Raw genomic sequence first — 18326 nt, 5'->3', positions numbered from 1 at the left:
CCATCTTGCTCTTCTTCCCTCGCACTTTCTTTGGCTTCACCACCACTTTTTTAGTCGCCCCGCTCCTGGTCCAAGCCATACACTGTCGGGGGAATGTTGCAGTCTTCTTCCCACACCAGGAAACGTCGATAAAATGCCGTTAGGGTCCCTGAGAAGAGCCCAAAAGTCCATTCCAAGCAGGAGCTGCCGAACGTGCGACTTAGCTCTGCATAGCCGCAACCGGAAGTGAATCTTGACCACTTTTGGCTGCTGAAGCAAGGATCGTTGTCAGTCATGACAGTGAGGGGAATACCATGCCTGGATAACGTCTCCTTGCAGGCCTTTGTTATGGGCAAGGCCTTTTCAGAACCCCAAAATGTATCATGGAGTTCAACCAACCTCTCCCTTTAATGGATTTGTTGCTTTTCCGAGCAAGAGGCTTGTTCCCCAGGTGTGATATTACAATTATGGACACCATTGGTTTTTAAACACAAAACAATGTTTATTCTATGAACTCAACTTAACCTTTTCAATAAACATTGGATCCCTTAACATCCCTTACTTCAAAGATAACCGCGAAAATATCACAACACTAAATATACCCTCAAAATGTTCCTTCAAACATCCAAAAGTCTTCAAACCTTCAAAACAGTAACACCCCAGGTCACAGTTAATATATATTTTCTGTTTTATGGCAGAGATAAATATGCTTGGTTGACTTCAGCTCCAGCACCTTGCTTTCTTCCTGCGGCTCTCTGGAAACACACAGACACACCCAAGCTGCTTTTTCAAACTGGCTTTCTCCCTTCAAGCAGATCACAGCAAACCAGAACATCTCAAGCTGCTGTCTCAAACTGGCATTCTCCTTTTAAGCAGCTCACAGCAAAACAGCCAGGCACTTTTAAACTGCTCTCAGCAAAACCAGCCAAGCACTTTTCAAACTGCAAAACCAAACTTCAAAATGGCTGAACTGAGCTGAGCTCCACCCACTCTATGACATCACTGTTTTCTTAAAGGTACATTGCTTAAACATCAATTTCTTAAAGGTACTCTCACATGATACCTTGATGATGGTCTTGGACGTGAGGTCCGAGAGCTTCACAACCTCTGGGTAGTTGGAGAAATAATCGATGATGAGCACATAGTCACGACCATTGGCATGAAAGAGGTCGATGCCCACCTTAGACCACGGGGAGGTCACAATTCTGTGCTGCTGAAGTGTATCCTTGCTCTCTGCTGGCTGGAAGCATTGATAGGTCAGACAGTTGAGGACCATATTTGAGATGTCCTGACTAATCCCAGGCCAGTAGACAGCTTGCCTGGCTCTGCGCTTGCACTTCTCGACACCCAGATGCCCCTCGTGTATTTGCCAGAGCACCAAGCTCTCGAGACTGTGTGAAATGACGATGCGATTCAGCTTGAGGAGGATGCCATCAACCACCATCAGGTCGTCCTTCACATTGAAGAATTGAAGGCACTTTCCGTTCTGCCAGCCATCAGTGAGGTGGCGCATGACACGCTGCAGAAGCGGGTCGGTCCTTGGCTGTCTCGTCGCGAATGCGGATCACCTTTTCATCCGAGGCCAGGAGGTTGCACCTGTGATTCGATCTGCTGGACGAATGCAGGAAAGGTAATGGAGCAGGAGAAGGCATCCGCAATAATGAGCTCCTTGCCTGGTGTGTACACGAGCTCGAAGTCATACCGTCTGAGCCTGAGGAGAATGCGCTGGACTTGCCCAGGAAGTTCACCATCCCTAGGAAGCGCAGCACCGCCTTCTTATCTTCAGGGGTCTTAATGGCTTTGATGGCCTTGACCTTGTCTGTGTCTGGGCGCACACCCTGCTGAGATATCTGGTCACCCAAGAACTTCAGTGTTGACATGCCAAAAGAGCACTTCGCCCTGTTCAGCTTGAGGCCATTGGCATGGACACGGCGGAATACCTGCTGGAGACGAGAGATGTGCTCTTCGGGGGTTGTGGACCAAACGTCCACATACACACAAATCCCTTCAATGCCCTCCATCATCTGCTCCATGATTCTATGGAAGATCTCCGAGGCCAAAACAATGCCGAATGGCATACGATTGTAGCAGTACCTGCCAAACAGTGTGTTGAAGGTGCAGATCCTTCTGCTGGACTCATCCAGCTGGATTTGCCAGAACCCGTGTGATGCATCCAGCTTTGTGAAAAACTGGGCATGCGCCATCTCACTTGTCAGTTCATCCCGCTTCGGGATGAGGTAGTGTTCCCGCATGATATTCTGGTTTAGATCCTTGGGATCAATACAGATGCGCAGCTCCCCCGACGGTTTCTTTACACAGACCATCGAGCTGACCCAGTCAGTCAGTTCTGTAACTTTGGAGATGATGCCCTGGTCCTGAAGATCCTGTAACTGCGCCTTCAGGCGCTCCTTCAGTGGAGCCGGAACCCGGCGTGGAGCGTGGACCACAGGCGTGGTATCAGGCCGCAGCAGGATCTTGTACTGATATGGCAGAGTGCCCATCCCGTCAAACACATCCGGATACTGAGCGAGGATGTCGTCAATGCCGGCTTGAAGATCCACGTTGGGGGAGGTCATTGTGTAGACCCGCTGCACAAGGTGTAGCTGCTTGCGTGCATGTGCGCCGAGCAGGGAGGCCCTGTCTGGCTTGATGATTTCAAACCTTAGCCTTGTGTGAATGCTCCTGACGAGCAGATGGCAGGATCCCAGTGCTGTGATGGCATTGCCGTTATAGTCCAAGAGCTGGCAGGCTGCTGGAAAGAGCTTGGGTGGCTTCTTGATGCGGTTGAAATCCGCCTGTGAAAGAAGATTGGCAGAAGCACCTGTGTCCAGCTTGAACTGGATAGAGCATTGATTTACTTGCATCACCGCACGCCATTCGTCCGCAGAATCCACAGTGAGGATGGGCAGGCTCCGTGATCATGTCGGTGAGGCATGTTCATGCGTGGTGATGATGCCCACATGGTAGGGGGACTCCAGGCAATCGTCCTCTGGATCCGTGATGCTGCCAGGATCTGAATCCTGTAATCCATGCTGTACGCTCCGAACGCACCTGCGCTGGAGATGGGAGTGCTGGCCCTTGACTGGTGGTGCACACCTGCACAAAGCTGCATAGTGTCCAGGCTTCCCGCAATTTAAACAGCGCCTGCCTCTCGCAGGGCAGTGTTTCTTTAAATGAGCAGTGCCACAGTTTGGGCACGTCGTGACGTTGTTACGCTCCGTGCGTCGTCGCACATGCGCAGTGCAGTCGGCAGATGTTCGCATCTGCGAATTGTGTTGATCGACCGCTTTGTTATCCCATTCGCACCGCGCATGCGTGGGCCCCGGGAAGAGCGCGCGAAATGGCGGCTTTCATCAATGCTGAGGCGCTGCATCTGGGCGATGGCCTGTACACTCACTGCTTCGTGGGAGGCAAGTTTCACAGTTTCAACCGATTTGTAGTGGGAATACCGATTTTTGGCATGCTCATGCACCGTACACGTTTCGATTGCGATTGACAGTGTCATGTGCTTGATTTTTAAAAGCTGCTCTCTCAGAGGATCAGAGTGAACGCCAAAAACGATCTGGTCCCTGATCATGGAGTCAGCAATGTCACCAAAGTTGCAGGATTGCGCTAGTAGACGGAGATTAGGTAGGAAGGAGTTGAAAGATTCGTCTTTACCTTGTAGGCGTTGCTTAAAAATATAGCGCTCGAAGATTTCATTGGTGTCCACTTCACAATGACTGTCACACTTGTCCAGGATGGTCTGAAACTTCGTCTTGCCCTGGCCTTTGGTGAAGTTGAACGAGATGGACTACATCCTAGAGTTCTAAAGGAGATAGCTAAAGAAATAGTGGAGGCGTTAGTTATGATCTTTCAAAAGTCACTGGAGTCAGGGAAAGTCCCAGAGGATTGGAAAATCGCTGTTGTAACTCCCCTGTTCAAGAAGGGAACAAGGAAAAAGATGGAAAATTATAGGCCAATTAGCCTAACCTCGGTTGTTGGCAAGAATCTAGAATCCATTGTTAAGGATGAGATTTCTAAATTCTTGGAAGTGCAGGGTCAGATTAGGACAAGTCAGCATGGATTTAGTAAGGGGAGGTCGTGCCTGACAAACCTGTTAGAGTTCTTTGAAGAGATAACAAATAGGTTAGACCAAGGAGAGCCAATGGATGTTATCTATCTTGACTTCCAAAAGGCCTTTGATAAGGTGCCTCACGGGAGACTGCTGAGTAAAATAAGGGCCCATGGTATTCGAGGCAAGGTACTAACATGGATTGACGATTGGCTGTCAGGCAGAAGGCAGAGAGTTGGGATAAAAGGTTCTTTTTCGGAATGGCAACCGGTGACGAGTGGTGTCCCGCAGGGTTCAGTGTTGGGGCCACAGCTGTTCTCTTTATATATTAACGATCTAGATGACGGGACTGGGGGCATTCTGGCTAAGTTTGCCGATGATACAAAGATAGGTGGAGGGGCAGGTAGTATGGAGGAGGTGGGGAGGCTGCAGAAAGATTTAGACAGTTTAGGAGAGTGGTCCAAGAAATGGCTGATGAAATTCAACGTGGGCAAGTGCGAGGTCTTGCACTTTGGAAAAAAGAATAGAGGTATGGACTATTTTCTAAATGGTGACAAAATTCATAATGCTGAAGTGCAAAGGGAGTTGGGAGTCCTAGTTCAGGATTCTCTAAAGGTAAACTTGCAGGTTGAGTCCGTAATTAAGAAAGCAAATGCAATGTTGTCATTCATCTCAAGAGGCTTGGAATATAAAAGCAGGGATGTACTTCTGAAGCTTTATAAAGCATTAGTTAGGCCCCAATTACAATACTGTGAGCAATTTTGGGCCCCACACCTCAGGAAGGACATACTGGCACTGGAGCGGGTCCAGCGGATATTCACACGGATGATCCCAGGAATGGTAGGCCTAACATACGATGAACGTCTGAGGATCCTGGGATTATATTCATTGGAGTTTAGGAGGTTGAGGGGAGATCTAATAGAAACTTACAAGATAATAAATGGCTTAGATAGGGTGGATGTAGGGAAGTTGTTTCCATTAGCAGGGAAGACTAGGACCCGGGGGCACAGCCTTAGAATAAAAGGGAGTCACTTTAGAACAGAGATGAGGAGAAATTTCTTCAGCCAGAGAGTGGTGGGTCTGTGGAATTCATTGCCACAGAGGGCGGTGGAGGCCGGGACGTTGACTGTCTTTAAGACAGAAGTTGATGAATTCTTGATTTCTCGAGGAATTAAGGGCTATGGAGAGAGAGCGGGTCAATGGAGTTGAAATCAGCCATGATTGAATGGTGGAGTGGACTCGATGGGCCGAATGGCCTTACTTCCGCTCCTATGTCTTATGGTCTTATGGACGAGTTAAAGATTTGGATGGCTTGATGCCCCGCAGTTGAGAGGAGAAGCGCAATCTTCTTTGTATCAGACGCACCCTCGAGGTCTGAGGCTTCGATGTACAGCAGAAACCTTTGCTTGAAAGTCCGCCAGTTGGCACTGAGATTGCCGGAGGTCCGCAGCAGTTGAGGAGGCTGGATCTTCTCCATTATGCAGGGATGTCTTTGCTGGTCGTCACGGAACAGATCGAGGTAAACCACCTAAGGATAGCAGTCTACTGGCATCATGTTGTGTTATGCACACTGAGATAACACAGGCTGCAACTGGATGCAGCTATAACTCAAGTAGACTCCAGACCTTGAAGTTAGTTCAATTTGATTTATTGAACCTGTCACACAGTTAGCACAGTTCTCTGTGAGTTCGACTCTCTGCAAAGTACTGCAGTGGTTTGCCTATGCCTTCAGCAGAATGGCTGGCCAGGAAATTCTCCCGCTCCTACCACCTGCCATCTGGCATATAGGAAGGAATTACAGGCTGATTATGAATGTACTGTCCACCTGAAATGGGACTTGAACCCAAAACCTCTGGCCCAGCAGTAGGGACGCTATCACTGTATCGCAAGGCCTTCCTATTTATGTGTCTACTCTCCATAATTCTCTTCCGAAGCAACATTGCTCTATTACTATTTTTGTTGCTGTCCCAAAAGCCTTCAAGCAACCTCTCTCTTTAACAGTGCCGTTAGTCTTTGCCCTCGTTAGTCTTTGCCCTCTCTTTCTCACATTGATAATGATTTTGTGTGCTGTCTAGTGCTTTTACCTATTCCCCTCAGATGATCTGAGCCTTTCATCTACATGTGGAGATTTTATGTTGTAATAATAATCGCTTATTGTCACAAGTAGGCTTCAATGAAGTTACTGTGAAAAGCCCCTAGTCGCCACATTCCAGCACCTGTTCGGGAAGACTGGTGCGGGAATTGAACCCGCTCTGCATTACAAGCCAGCTGTTAGCCCACTGTCCTAAACCAGCCCCTAATCAAAGCTGTTCAACATGATGATTTGAATGATGGGGCGGCATGGTAGCACAGTGGCTAGCACTGTTGCTTCACAGCGCCAGGGACCCGGGTTTGATTCCTGTCTTGGGTCACTGTCTGTGCGGAGCCTGCATGTTCTCCTTCTGTCTGCGTGGGTTTCCTCTGGGTGCTCTGGTTTCCTCCCACAAGTCCTGAAGAACGCGCTTGTTAGGTGATTTGGACATTCTGATTTCTCCCTCAGTGTGCCCGAAGAGGCACTGTAGTGTGGCGACTAGGGGATTTTCACAGTAACTTCATGTGTTAACACAAGCTAACTTGTGACACCATTAAAGATTGTGATTATTATATTATTGCCTTTGCAAATTACTTACGTGGATAATAACAATAACGCATCATAGTATTGTAGAGTAAAAGACTGCTGTTGTTCTATTTGGAAAGACTGTTATTAATATAGTTGTGCTATCCTATCTTAATTTCTATTCATTCTTAATCATCCTGTCTCTTTCATTTGACACAGCAATTTAATAAAACAAGATGTGTCACTATTTATTTTTGTTTCTAATTGACTTACAATGGACATCCGTATAACTTCATTTCCCTTCTAAAGTATTACATATTTTTCTGAAATTTGAAATCGGGTCCTGATAATGTTATGATGATGGCGAAAAAAACATGGAATTAAACTAAGAAATGTTGAATTTTAAAAATACCCGAGTTTTATATTGTAAAGTAGACACAAAGTCAAACCTCGAAGAAGGCTGAGAATACAGTTAGCCACTGACACGAATGGCTGCAGCGTGTTTCCCTAAGGGACAATGGAACCTCTCCCTGTTTTTCAGGACAGGCTACTTTCAAAAACATCCAAAGACTGATTTTACCATCTCCGGTGAAGACAAAAGAACATAATGGCTATTCTACCTCGAACACCCTGGGTGCAATTGCCCAGACCAGCTAGCGTATTCCAGTTTCCCATTGGAGTACAGGGTTTAAAACGCTATCTGAGAGAGCTTCTAGATGCTTTTGCCTGCCTGCCTACCTGCGTCTGCTCTGCTGGCCTGTATGTGTGTGTGCACGCATGTGTGTGTGTGTATGTGTGTGCACTGTGAGGAAAAGGCGTGTGCTGTGAGGAAAAGCTGCTGGAAATTTTCCACACTGAAGGTGTGTGAAACAGCATCAGGAACAATGCCCCAGAAAAGGAAATAAACATATATCCGAGGAATATCTAAAAATTCTCTCTCTGACTGTAAAAGTCAACCACTAGCAAAACAAAAATAATAGCTGTACTGGAATCAATTTGTAACAGCTGCAATGTTTCATCATCTACTCCTTGCTTTTAATTAAAATGAACTTTTAATTCATATTTACTTACCATTGGACTTAATTCTTACTTCTAATCCATATGAATGTAGATGTTTTACCATTTCTCCTTACCTCTTTAGCAGTTAATAAACTTACTCTAGCTTAACTCAAGAAGACCTGGTCAAGTTGTCTCCTTTTTGAACATAATTATTGGGTCTGGAAAAGCTATCCAAGGGAAAAGGAACCTTGTTAGATGAAATGTTGTTGCTACCAGCAGAGGGTGGGTTGAATAAAGACATAGAGCCAATCATCCCTCCTCACCTGGGTTTGCAATAATATGGTGACAAATCGAGGAATTTCGCCTGAATCAACAAATTGTGCGGAACCTCACCTGGAGCTGGCATATGCTAAAGATTGGGTAACTTAGACTACTTATTTGGGCCACTAGCATTAAACTCCTGACATGGAACCATTTTACCCTCTGTCATTTGATATCACTGCATGTAACAGACAGCAAAAAATATTTTCAGCACAATTCTGAACAAAAATTGTGTTGCAGATTTCTTGGAAATAGTTTTAGGGTAAGCCAGCTGGAAACCAACAAAGAATGTTGATTTCTCTTGTGCCAGTTTGTCACAGAGAAAGAGTTTTTAGTGTTATAGTTCATGAAGAACTTTAGTAATTTCACAGCTATTTGATTTTCCATGCTGTATAAAAATTGCATGGAAAAATGTACTGTAGAGGCCTCCAGAATCTATCTTGAATATCGCTGCACTCAATCATTCCTGTTCAGAATCAATGCTTTACCGGTAAGTATATCTTTTTACAGTTGGATGTTTAAGGGATTCTCTTCAATTCCATATTCTCGGTGTTAAATGATAGCCTGCATCTAGATGCTGAGCTAATTTGGATCTTTGACATGCGTATTTTTCTATCGAGCCTGTTCCCTTATGCAGGCAGCAGAGACTTATTAGAAAATAACTGACTGATCAGGAGACTCTGGAAGCACTGGCATTTGCACTTTTGACAGCCTTAATTTATCAAAAGAAGTGCTCACAGGTTTAGATTGTTAGTCTGTGAGTTGGTAGATATTGACAGTTTTTATTTCTTCACAGTTTAAAATAAATTAAAACCTTTTATGGCACTCATTCTAATGCATTGAAGAGCATTACTGAATATGAAGATCCGTTAATGTGTGGAAGCAAAAATGATGGGTTAAAATGGTCTCATATGAAAGGAAAGCATGTCTGGAATGGCCCATCCTTGGTGAAACATGTTCATTCTATGGGTGTGTGACTTCTTATAGAACATAATGGGCATGTCTTGAACTGAATTATTATTGTGTCTTATGCTATTTTTCCAGAAAAGTGTAAAACATCAATCCTTAGGATTGTGAAATTACTAACCAGACCCAAGAATAAATTATATTTATTGATGAGGTGAAAGAAAATGCATGTTCTGCGTGGGTTTATATTGTTTATTTTTCGCCTCCTACGATATTGTAAAATGTTATCCCCCCACCTGCACCACCTGCTTAAGTTTCTTAGCCCCAGAGGGCTGACGCAGGAATGTAACAGTAATGGAGGTGAGGTCACCTAACTCCTGTGATCTTTCACAAATTGGAGAGAGTAGCTGACCATAGCTAATTCTTTATAGATGGCCCTGGAACGTGGGTGCGGGTAGTCCTGAACTGGCCATCAGCTTTCTATCAATCCTGCCCTATACCTGGTCACCATTTCTTTATTTTACATCAGGGCCCGAATACTCCGGTCGTCGGGATTCGTGGGGTGGTTTTAATGGGAAAACCCTTTGACAAGCGGTGGGAGGATAGAATCCCACCACCAGCGAATGGCCCACCGCCGAGAAACAGGCGGCTGGGGGACAGGAGAATTCTACACCCAGATTAACAAATTAAACGTTTCTATCAGTGCATTCTAATTCATTTTCATGTCAAATGCTTGAATCAGCAGTGGTGTTAATTTAGGGACTAACATGTTAGTTATGTTATGTTAGCACATGAATCCTTACTTGGGAGAATCATATTGTGATTTGTTAAGCTAACATAAACAAAAATCTGACTATCTATTTAGGCTTATGAAATATAACCTATTGAATAAACAAATTTTGGTCCCACCATCTCTTTCCAATTAATTAGTTGCAGAGTATTGAAATCTGATCTCATGTATGTTGTTGTAGGTGGAGACGCATCTTTTATGCCACATGAACAACTAAGCTGTGACCAGATTCAGCAGTCCATGATCCCCACTCAAGGTTCAAAACACTGAAGCTGAAGGTAAGAAACATAACGGGAGAGGGCACTTGCATCCTATTGCTGTATTGCGCGAACGGAATTTGAAAAAAAATTAGATGATTTATTAGAATTAAATGTAAGAATGACGAAGAAGCTCTAATGCCTGGCAGCATACGATACCACAGAAAAGTGTTAATTCCCTCAAATAACTGAACTGCTCATTTCAGTACCAACACTATTAGAAGCACTATGTGAAGGCCAAACACATTTTCCCAGAGAGCATGAGAAAATTAGAGGAAGACTTGCACCTGGCCTGTTGCAGCGAGTAAAATATTGCGAAATACATGCAAGCTGTTGTTCCAACCCCTACTTTCCTGCTGTTGACTTGTAGTCGAGGGGAACTTGGGAATTGAACACAGACGACAGGAAGTTTCCATTCAAATATTAACATCTATTTTCTTAATTGATTCTATTGTTTTTTCCAGGCTTTCTGTAAAAGTCAGACATTTTCAAACATCAATTCAGTCAAAATTTCTATTTAGTTATTTTTTGATTATTGAGTATATGTGGCTGCGGCCTCCGGATTTCTCTTCTGAACCATGCTGTTCCACGCTTGCTCTAATTGCCTTCAAAAGTGTCAAAGGAACTTAGCTTTAACTTTAATGTACCCCCTCCCGTTTTTGCCGACCGAAATCACTAATGCAAATTCACAAGTTGTGAATACAGATTCACAAGATATTAAAACAGTTACACAAATCACTGAAAACAGACAAACTAACAAGGCCAACAAAAGCAAACCAAGAACTGGGGTTTATTTCCAGAGGAACGGAATTGAGAAGCAGGGAAGTCTTGTTACACGTGGATAGATTATTGGTTAGATCGCACTCGGAATACTTTGCATAGTTCTAGTCTCCATATTATAAAAAGAATATAGAGTTATTCGAGAAGGCACAGAAAGGATAATACACTCTCCTGCAGGGAAAAGGCTAATGGGTGACCTGACTGAAGTTTTTAAGATAATTCTCTGTTCTTTGGGATTCATTTTTCCCACTAGCAGCGCACCCCCCCCCCCCCCCCCCACCCTCCCCAGTGGGTTTCACAGGGGTGTGGGATGGTTTCAATGGGAAATGCCATTGGCAAGTGGCGGGAGGATTGACTCCCACCATCAGCGAATGGCGCACACGGCTGAGAAACATGCGGCTGGGGGAATCGGAGAATCTCGTCTGACATTTCCACTTGTGAGAGAGCAGGCTTAGAATGGCAAGAATGTGGAATGCATCATCACAAGTAGCAGTGAAGCAAATAGCATAGATGCATTTAAGGGGAAGCTGGAAAAGCACATGCAGGGTAAAAGAATAAAAGGGTATGCTGATAGAGTTATATGAACAGGGGTGGGCAGATGTTCTTTGTATAAACACCAAGAAAAACACAATTCTTTGCTATGCCATTGCACATGCTCAAAGACATTCTTCCATTTGAGGAAGAATTCTGACTCTCGGAATTAAGGAATGAGGAGCAAGCAGGAAATGGAGTTCAGGCAGAGGAGCAGCCAGGATCGTATTGAATGGCTCAAGCAGCCATACTATCAACACCTGTTCTTATTTCTTACGTTCTTACTCAATTAAATTGCAAATTTGAGAAGGGATATTTACTGGATTGTCCTGAACCTTTAGATGTGTGTTCCTCTTTCCTTCCAGTCAGTATGTTCACATAGCTAGCAATAATTTGCCCTCCTCATAGTAAAATGACTGGTTTTGGAAAAAGGTCATTCAGCTCACTTGACCAGTCATCAATCCTGACACTTGTTTCAGCTGGTGAGTCAACCACATTGCTGTGGGTCTGGAGTCACATGTAGGACAGACCAGGTGAGGACGGATTCCCTAAGAGACATTATTGAACCACATGAGTACTTAAGACAATCGACAATGGTTTCATGGTCATCATTAGACTTTTAATTCCAGATTATTTTTGAAATTCAAACTTCACCACCTGCAGTGGTGGGACTAAAACCCAGTTTCCAAAGCTTTGCCTTGGATGTCTGTCTTACTGGTCCAGTGACAATACCTCTACACCATTTCCACCAAACACAGTCTCCCAACACAAACTCTTAGACATGGACCCATGCTTAAATTTTCAACCACAGTGTCATAATAATCTGTGTTCACAGTCTAAGGAAGTAGTGTTTGCGTTATACCATAAACTGCAAGCTGATCTGCAGATAAATGGCGGTCAATGATTCAATTACCATCAGCTTCTATGTTACAGGCTCACTCTAAGCTATCATAAGTCAAATCTGTAGTTCCCTGATATATTAAGCAGGCCACTGATATTTTATTGACAGGACAAACACTTTTGCTTTGGAAGTAAAGCAGCCGAATGAGGGGATGCTGTAATTCTTCAGACTGACAGGATCCACAAAACCCAAGGGATTATTAATGACACATAGGTAGCCAAGTTAAACCATGTTAAAGGAACATGGGTACTAACTGCTAAAAAGGCAAATTCAGAATTTATTTCAGGAAACATCTCTCCGCACTGAGTACTTAATGTCTGGTATGGTTTTCTGGGGGTGGTAGTGGAAACAGAAAATCTAGAGCTGTTTAAGAGGCTGCTAATTGTAGATTTCTACGGAACTGTGCATTGGATTGACAGAATTTGCTTCATTTTTAAAAATCTTTTTGTTTGGGCAACAATAAAATTCTGTAATAGTTCTCTTCATCTAATTCACCATCATCTTGAATTCAATGGTGGGAACCTTACAGATTCAAGCCCAAGGGTTCCATAGAAGCAACGTGAGCATTTAGAAAAAATGTACTCTGCAAAGGACTCAATAGTCACTGGACATTCTGATGCAGGTATGCCTGGAACTGTGATAGTCCATGGTGGCCTTCTGATCAGCGGTTGTGCACAACTAAGAAGGGTGTTGCTCCACATACGGCACAACACTTTTTGGCCTGTGTTTCACACGCCACTGAATAATATGTATACTCAGAGAGCCGCTTATTTTCAGTGTCAAAATGTATCTCTTTATACGTACAGAAGTCATTACCCAATGAGTGCTTCCCCCATGCCACCCGGTCGCCTGTAGATACTTAAACTTAATTTATACAATTAGCACCAGCCTGCCAGAGCAGATCGTACAACCATTATAGAATCAGTCTGTCCTATTGATGTCAGTGGAACACCATGAGTGAGTTATTCGATCCACCAGGTTATGTGACGAAATTGAATATTTGCTCTGACCATGCAGAATTTAACATTTACAGTAAAAGAGTTACATTGTAAGCATTCAGAGACTGTAAAGGTTGCCAGATTTCTTTATACAAACAGCCGTCCAAATGTAATGGGGTGTAACATGCACTTTTTCCTAATCTACTTTCCTAATCTAAATTATTGGTAGGTTGCCTTGTCTTGGCTGATCCCTCGTATCTAATAAATTATAAATTTGACACCAATCTTTCTCAGAGACCACATTGATAAATTTTACGCTCCCTTCCAGAATCACCCTGACAGGGACAGTGCCCCTGGGTAATCTTTCTTATCCGCAACAGTACCTCTATTGTTTTATCTGTGACTGGGTGTTGTTACTGTTCATTATAACTAAACATATTTCAAAACGCCTCAACAATGGTTGCAAGAGAAAAAGTTGTGCCTTTTTTTAAGATTGCTTCAGTTACTGAAAGCTTCCTGTCAATATGTCACTAACATTGGGAAAAGAAGCAACATCGCCATGAAGGCTGCCCCATTCAAACCGCTGTAAAATCTTGTAGCTGATTATTCCACTCTCAACCTCTGAATTGGTCTGTGAAAGACAGAAAAACCAGAGGAAATAAAAAATTATGGTCAGTTGAGAATTCATCTTCAAATCCCACAAGGCAATTGTTCAAGGCAAAGCTTCCCAGTAGCTTGTCACTAATATAAGTAGAACAAGCCCTGGGAGATACATCAATGTCAACCATGAGCTACACAAATGGGTGAAAGGTGCAAGCTGTAAGTTCCGTGATCATTGTAGAACATCTACTTCATTATTTCTAAATTAAATATACAAAATATCTTTCCGTAACAATTCAGCAGTTTAGAAAAAATGTTTTTAATATTTGCAATCAGAATTAAGTATTTCCAAATGAATAGCTTTGTCAGGATGAAACAGTAGGCGAAATTCACTGCCTCGCGAAATTCACTGCAAACCGCAATTGGGCAGAATCGAGCGCCTGGCCAAAACTGAGGTCCGCACCCAGCGCCGATTCAGGCACCATACTCTGAGCCCTCGCTGGTGATGATAATCAGGTTTGTGCCCCGTGCCAGCAGCGGCATGCAAAACGGGCATTTGCATGCATTTAAATGTGATTGGTGGGCTGGATACAGTATGCTCTGCCCTTCCGCGATGATCCGCTCCACTCTGGCGGAAGTCTCGTGGGTTTTAATTACTGCAAGTATTTACAAACGTGGACTGGGCACCATGGCTGCAGAGACGGAGCGGGAGGATAATAAAATACTGAAAAAAACGTTGAAAAATGTCGTGCCTGCTGGGGGACGGCAGCCTGAGCTGGGGGCAGTAGCAGGTAGTGACTTGGTGCCAAGACCATGGACTTGGGATGTCCCTCTCGGGATCAAGGTGATCTGGCTCAGACCACCATTGCTGCAGTCTGTCTTTTAAATACATTCCTTTGGTGCGACTTACAGGTGCCTGGCTGCTCACACTGCTGAGTGCTGCCTAATTCCTTTAAATGCTCAGAGAGACTCTGGTCATCTGGGAACGAACCCAGGCAGCACTTCTGAACACCCTCATACCTGAGTTGTATCATCAAGGACCAAGCTCAATCAGGAGCCCACCAGGTGTTGGCACTCCTCCGAAATGCTGTCCCAATGCAGAGGAAGCAGGGCATCAGCAGAGCTCACCCCAACCGGAGGGAACCTGTGCAACAGCCTTTGGAGCCCTCCCTGGTTCTCTGCCCCTCTCAGGTCAGAGGACTCACCAGTGACCCCCACCCATTCCTATCACCAGCTTTCTCCTCCAGGTGGGACTGGCAGCGCTGACTGAATCTGCCACTACCTCCTAGGCAGTGTTCAGAAGGGCAGGCTTGAGTCTGCGGCCCACCGTGGGGAAGAGGGTGTCCCTCCATCCCACACTGGCATGGAGCTGTGGGTCCACCTCGGACTCCCGATCACGGGGGTGGGGGGGGGGGGGGGGGGGGGGGGGGGGCGGGCAGGTCTTCTGTGAGTCATCTTCGTGGCTCAAGTGAGCGTGTGGTAAGTGAAGTGCTTAACAGCATCCCCAGCTGCCAGGCTCTTTGCCGCTAACTCTGGTACCCAGGTGGCACCAGCAGTGCCAGAGCACCACCCTGCCAAAAGAGCATGCAGCTGGAGGACTGCGATCCCTTTGGAGACCCCAACAAGTGCCGTTCCGTCAGGTCCCCATAGGTGGGGACCAGTACCAAGCAGCGGATTGAGTCCCAAAGCCTCAGATACTGCCTTGCTCTAATATGCAGATGCTAAAAAGGGATCCTACCCATTGTGGGTGGATGGGATTGCCCTTGCAAAGTCTTGCGAGATTACATTGAATCTTGCGAGGCGTTGCGAGCCAGGTAGATCCTGGGAGCAGGGTCTCCCGGCTTTCAGTGGACACGCTGGGCCACGGCGGGATGCTTTTCCGATGCAGCGTGGCTGGAGAATTGCGGCCTTAGTTTCCAAAACTGAGAATTTCACCCACTGTCTGTTTTGTCTTTGTCATAGATCTTAATCCCAGATTTAAAAGACCACTTGTAATATGGCACCCCCAATTATCTACTCTGTCATTTTTGTGAAATTATGGATTGTATTTTTGATTAATGCCAAATTGTGAGGCCTTCGCTGTGAACCTTCGCCAATTGGTCACCGGATTAATATGACACAGATTTCCATTCATATATTCTATAACAAAATTTAATGAGGTTCGTAAATGTGAGTGGAGCTCACAATCCGAGATTAAACTGTACCTGTTGCATCCAATGCAGACAGCACACAAACTTTGTGCCTACTTTTTAATGCTTCCAGCACCCGCACGAATGATCTACCCAAAATTGCATCTGTCGCTGCTGACACCAGAAGTGTGTATGCGGGATACGGATGCCATTTTGGACTCAAATCAGCACCCATGCGGCTGAAAGTGTGGGTGCTAGGCAACTGAATCTTGCTGCACCACTTCTTGTTTTCATTGTAAAAAGAAGTGCATCTGGGCACAGTTTAGTGATTCAGAATGTGATCTTATAGATGTTTACTCGAATGTTTTGAACGGACTGTTTGCAGCTGTACTTGGATTGAAAGGCTCATTAGCTGAAACATTATTTATCCTATGGGATTAGGCATGGATTCTCTATTGTGCTCCACTTTGCAGTAGAGATGTTTCTTTTTGCCTATGCTGCCTTTATAACGTGAATAAAATGGGGCTTAATTGTTTCCTGAAATACATGGCTTACAATTTTGGCAAGGAATATAATTTAATTTTTCCCCCTTCCCATTCATATTTTTAAACAGCATGTTCAACAGATTGGAATTTTCAGCATGACACATAATCTGTGGGCTCAATTTAATTTTAAAAATGTGTTTGTTCTGGGCGGGATTAGCGGGGGCAAGCGCCGGGAAAGACCCCGCTATCTATCGGCATTTTGTTTTTCGGTCCTCAGTAGGGAACGCCACAACCCACTCCCTCTCCCCGAAGCCTCACTCAGCCGCATTTCCTGCACTGAGGAGTTCCGACGAGCGGAGCTCCTCAGTGCAGGAAAAGATCAGGGCGCCATTTTAAAATGTCACCCCCACGTGACCCCTGGAACTCCCCCAACACCTCACCTCACCTGTAAGGAGGTCCTCGGGAGGGGCCACACCCCACACCCCACCTCACACAGGCAGGGCACCCCCAGGCCCGATCCCAAAATTAGGGCAAAATGCCAGCCTGGCACCCTGGCAGTGCCAGGCTGGCACCCAGGTGGCACCACCAGGGTGCTAAGCTGGCAGTGTCAAGATGCCGGGTGTGCCAACCTGGCCAGAGGCCGACCCCCAGGTGGCCTCCAATTGCCTCGGGGTCCCTCCCAAGTACCGTTTCACCTGGTCCCCATTTGTGGGGACCAATACTAAACGACACCTGGCTAGGTCGGTAGATGCCCGGTGGCTGTTTCATCTGACGTGGACATAGCACAGTGGGCTTTTAAGCTCCCTTAACTATTTGAGTCTAGGATCCGCCCATTGTTAGATCTCGCGTGGTATTGCGACTGTTGGGAATCCCGGGAGAGGCCTCTCATGGGATTTACTGGCTGTGTCCCATCCCGATTCCAGCTGAACGCGATCGGTAATCGCACCTTGTGTGATTTCTATAAAGATTGAATGCATTTGATATTTCAGATTTCCTTTATTTTTTAGTAGACTATGTAGACACAAGCCTTTCGCTTTGCCAATTTCTAATTTTGTTAAAAAACATATTGATTTTCTACTGTTCATAGCATGAATGATTCTTACCATATCTGAATGTAGTATTTGCAGTATGTAGCATCTGTGAATGTTGGGTGAGGACAGGGTTCGACATGGTTATGATTTTCCCTGTGGTAAAATAACCCTCCCTTGGGTGAGGTTTCCGAAGGTAACATGAGCCCATGGAACTGTACTCCAGTAAAATACATAGAAATGCATAGAATTGACAATACAAAAAAAGAGAGATCATTGATCCTAAGCAGTCCATGTTGGTGTTTACCCTCAGCATAAGCAAATAATGACACTCAGAGAGAAAGACCTGCAGGTATTTTCAGCCTTCCACAACCTCACTCTGCCAAAAAGCTTTCCAGACAAGAAAGTACTTTTTTAAAGTATGGTCACTGTTGTAATGCAGGAAATGCAGCAGTCAACTTCACACAACAGATTCCCACAAACAGCAATGTGATTAATGACCAGTACAGGTTAATCTTGTTTTTTTCAATAATGTTTATTGAGGGATGACTATTACACCCAGGTTACCACCCCTGCTCTTCTTTGAAATAGTGCCATGGAATCTTTTGCAACCTCCTGAGAGGGTGTGGTAGTCACCACTAGTGGTATATTGTATGTATTACGGCACTGCCCGTATATTAGAGGTACAATGGTATATCCCTGCCTGCTGGCTCCGCCCAACAGGCGGTGTATAAATGTGTGTGCTCTCCGACGCTGCAGCCATTCTGGTTCCAGCTACAAGAGGCACAACATCTTGTTCAATAAAGCCTCGATTGTTCCACCATTCTCGTCTTTGTGGTAATTGACGGTGCATCAGAGGGCAGATGAGACCTTGATTTGGTATCTTATCTGAACGTAAAATGCATCACCACTGGAGTGTCAGCGTAGATTTTTGTGCTTTTGTTTCAACCTTCTGATTCCGAGGTCAGAATACTGTCAGCTAAGCCATGGTTGACACAATGTGCGGGATTCTCTGGCCGCATCCACCGGCGA

The 18326-nt window shown here is 45.0% G+C and overlaps 1 protein-coding gene across 2 annotated transcripts in view; it reads left to right on the top strand.

Moving 5' to 3' along the window:
• Window positions 1-18326, top strand: part of LOC140428406 (extracellular sulfatase Sulf-2-like) — a 598468-nt gene that overhangs the window by 158256 nt on the left and 421886 nt on the right. For both annotated transcript variants that reach the window (XM_072514825.1, XM_072514822.1), the window contains exon 2: window positions 9827-9923. The gene's annotated coding sequence lies outside the window, so the exon portion shown is untranslated. The remainder of the gene's footprint in view (window positions 1-9826; window positions 9924-18326) is intronic.

This window comes from Scyliorhinus torazame, chromosome 8 (assembly GCF_047496885.1).
Source record: "Scyliorhinus torazame isolate Kashiwa2021f chromosome 8, sScyTor2.1, whole genome shotgun sequence".
Taxonomy (NCBI): domain Eukaryota; kingdom Metazoa; phylum Chordata; class Chondrichthyes; order Carcharhiniformes; family Scyliorhinidae; genus Scyliorhinus; species Scyliorhinus torazame.
Note: the sequence above shows the minus strand (reverse complement) of the source record. Positions and strands in the feature narration are given on the sequence as shown.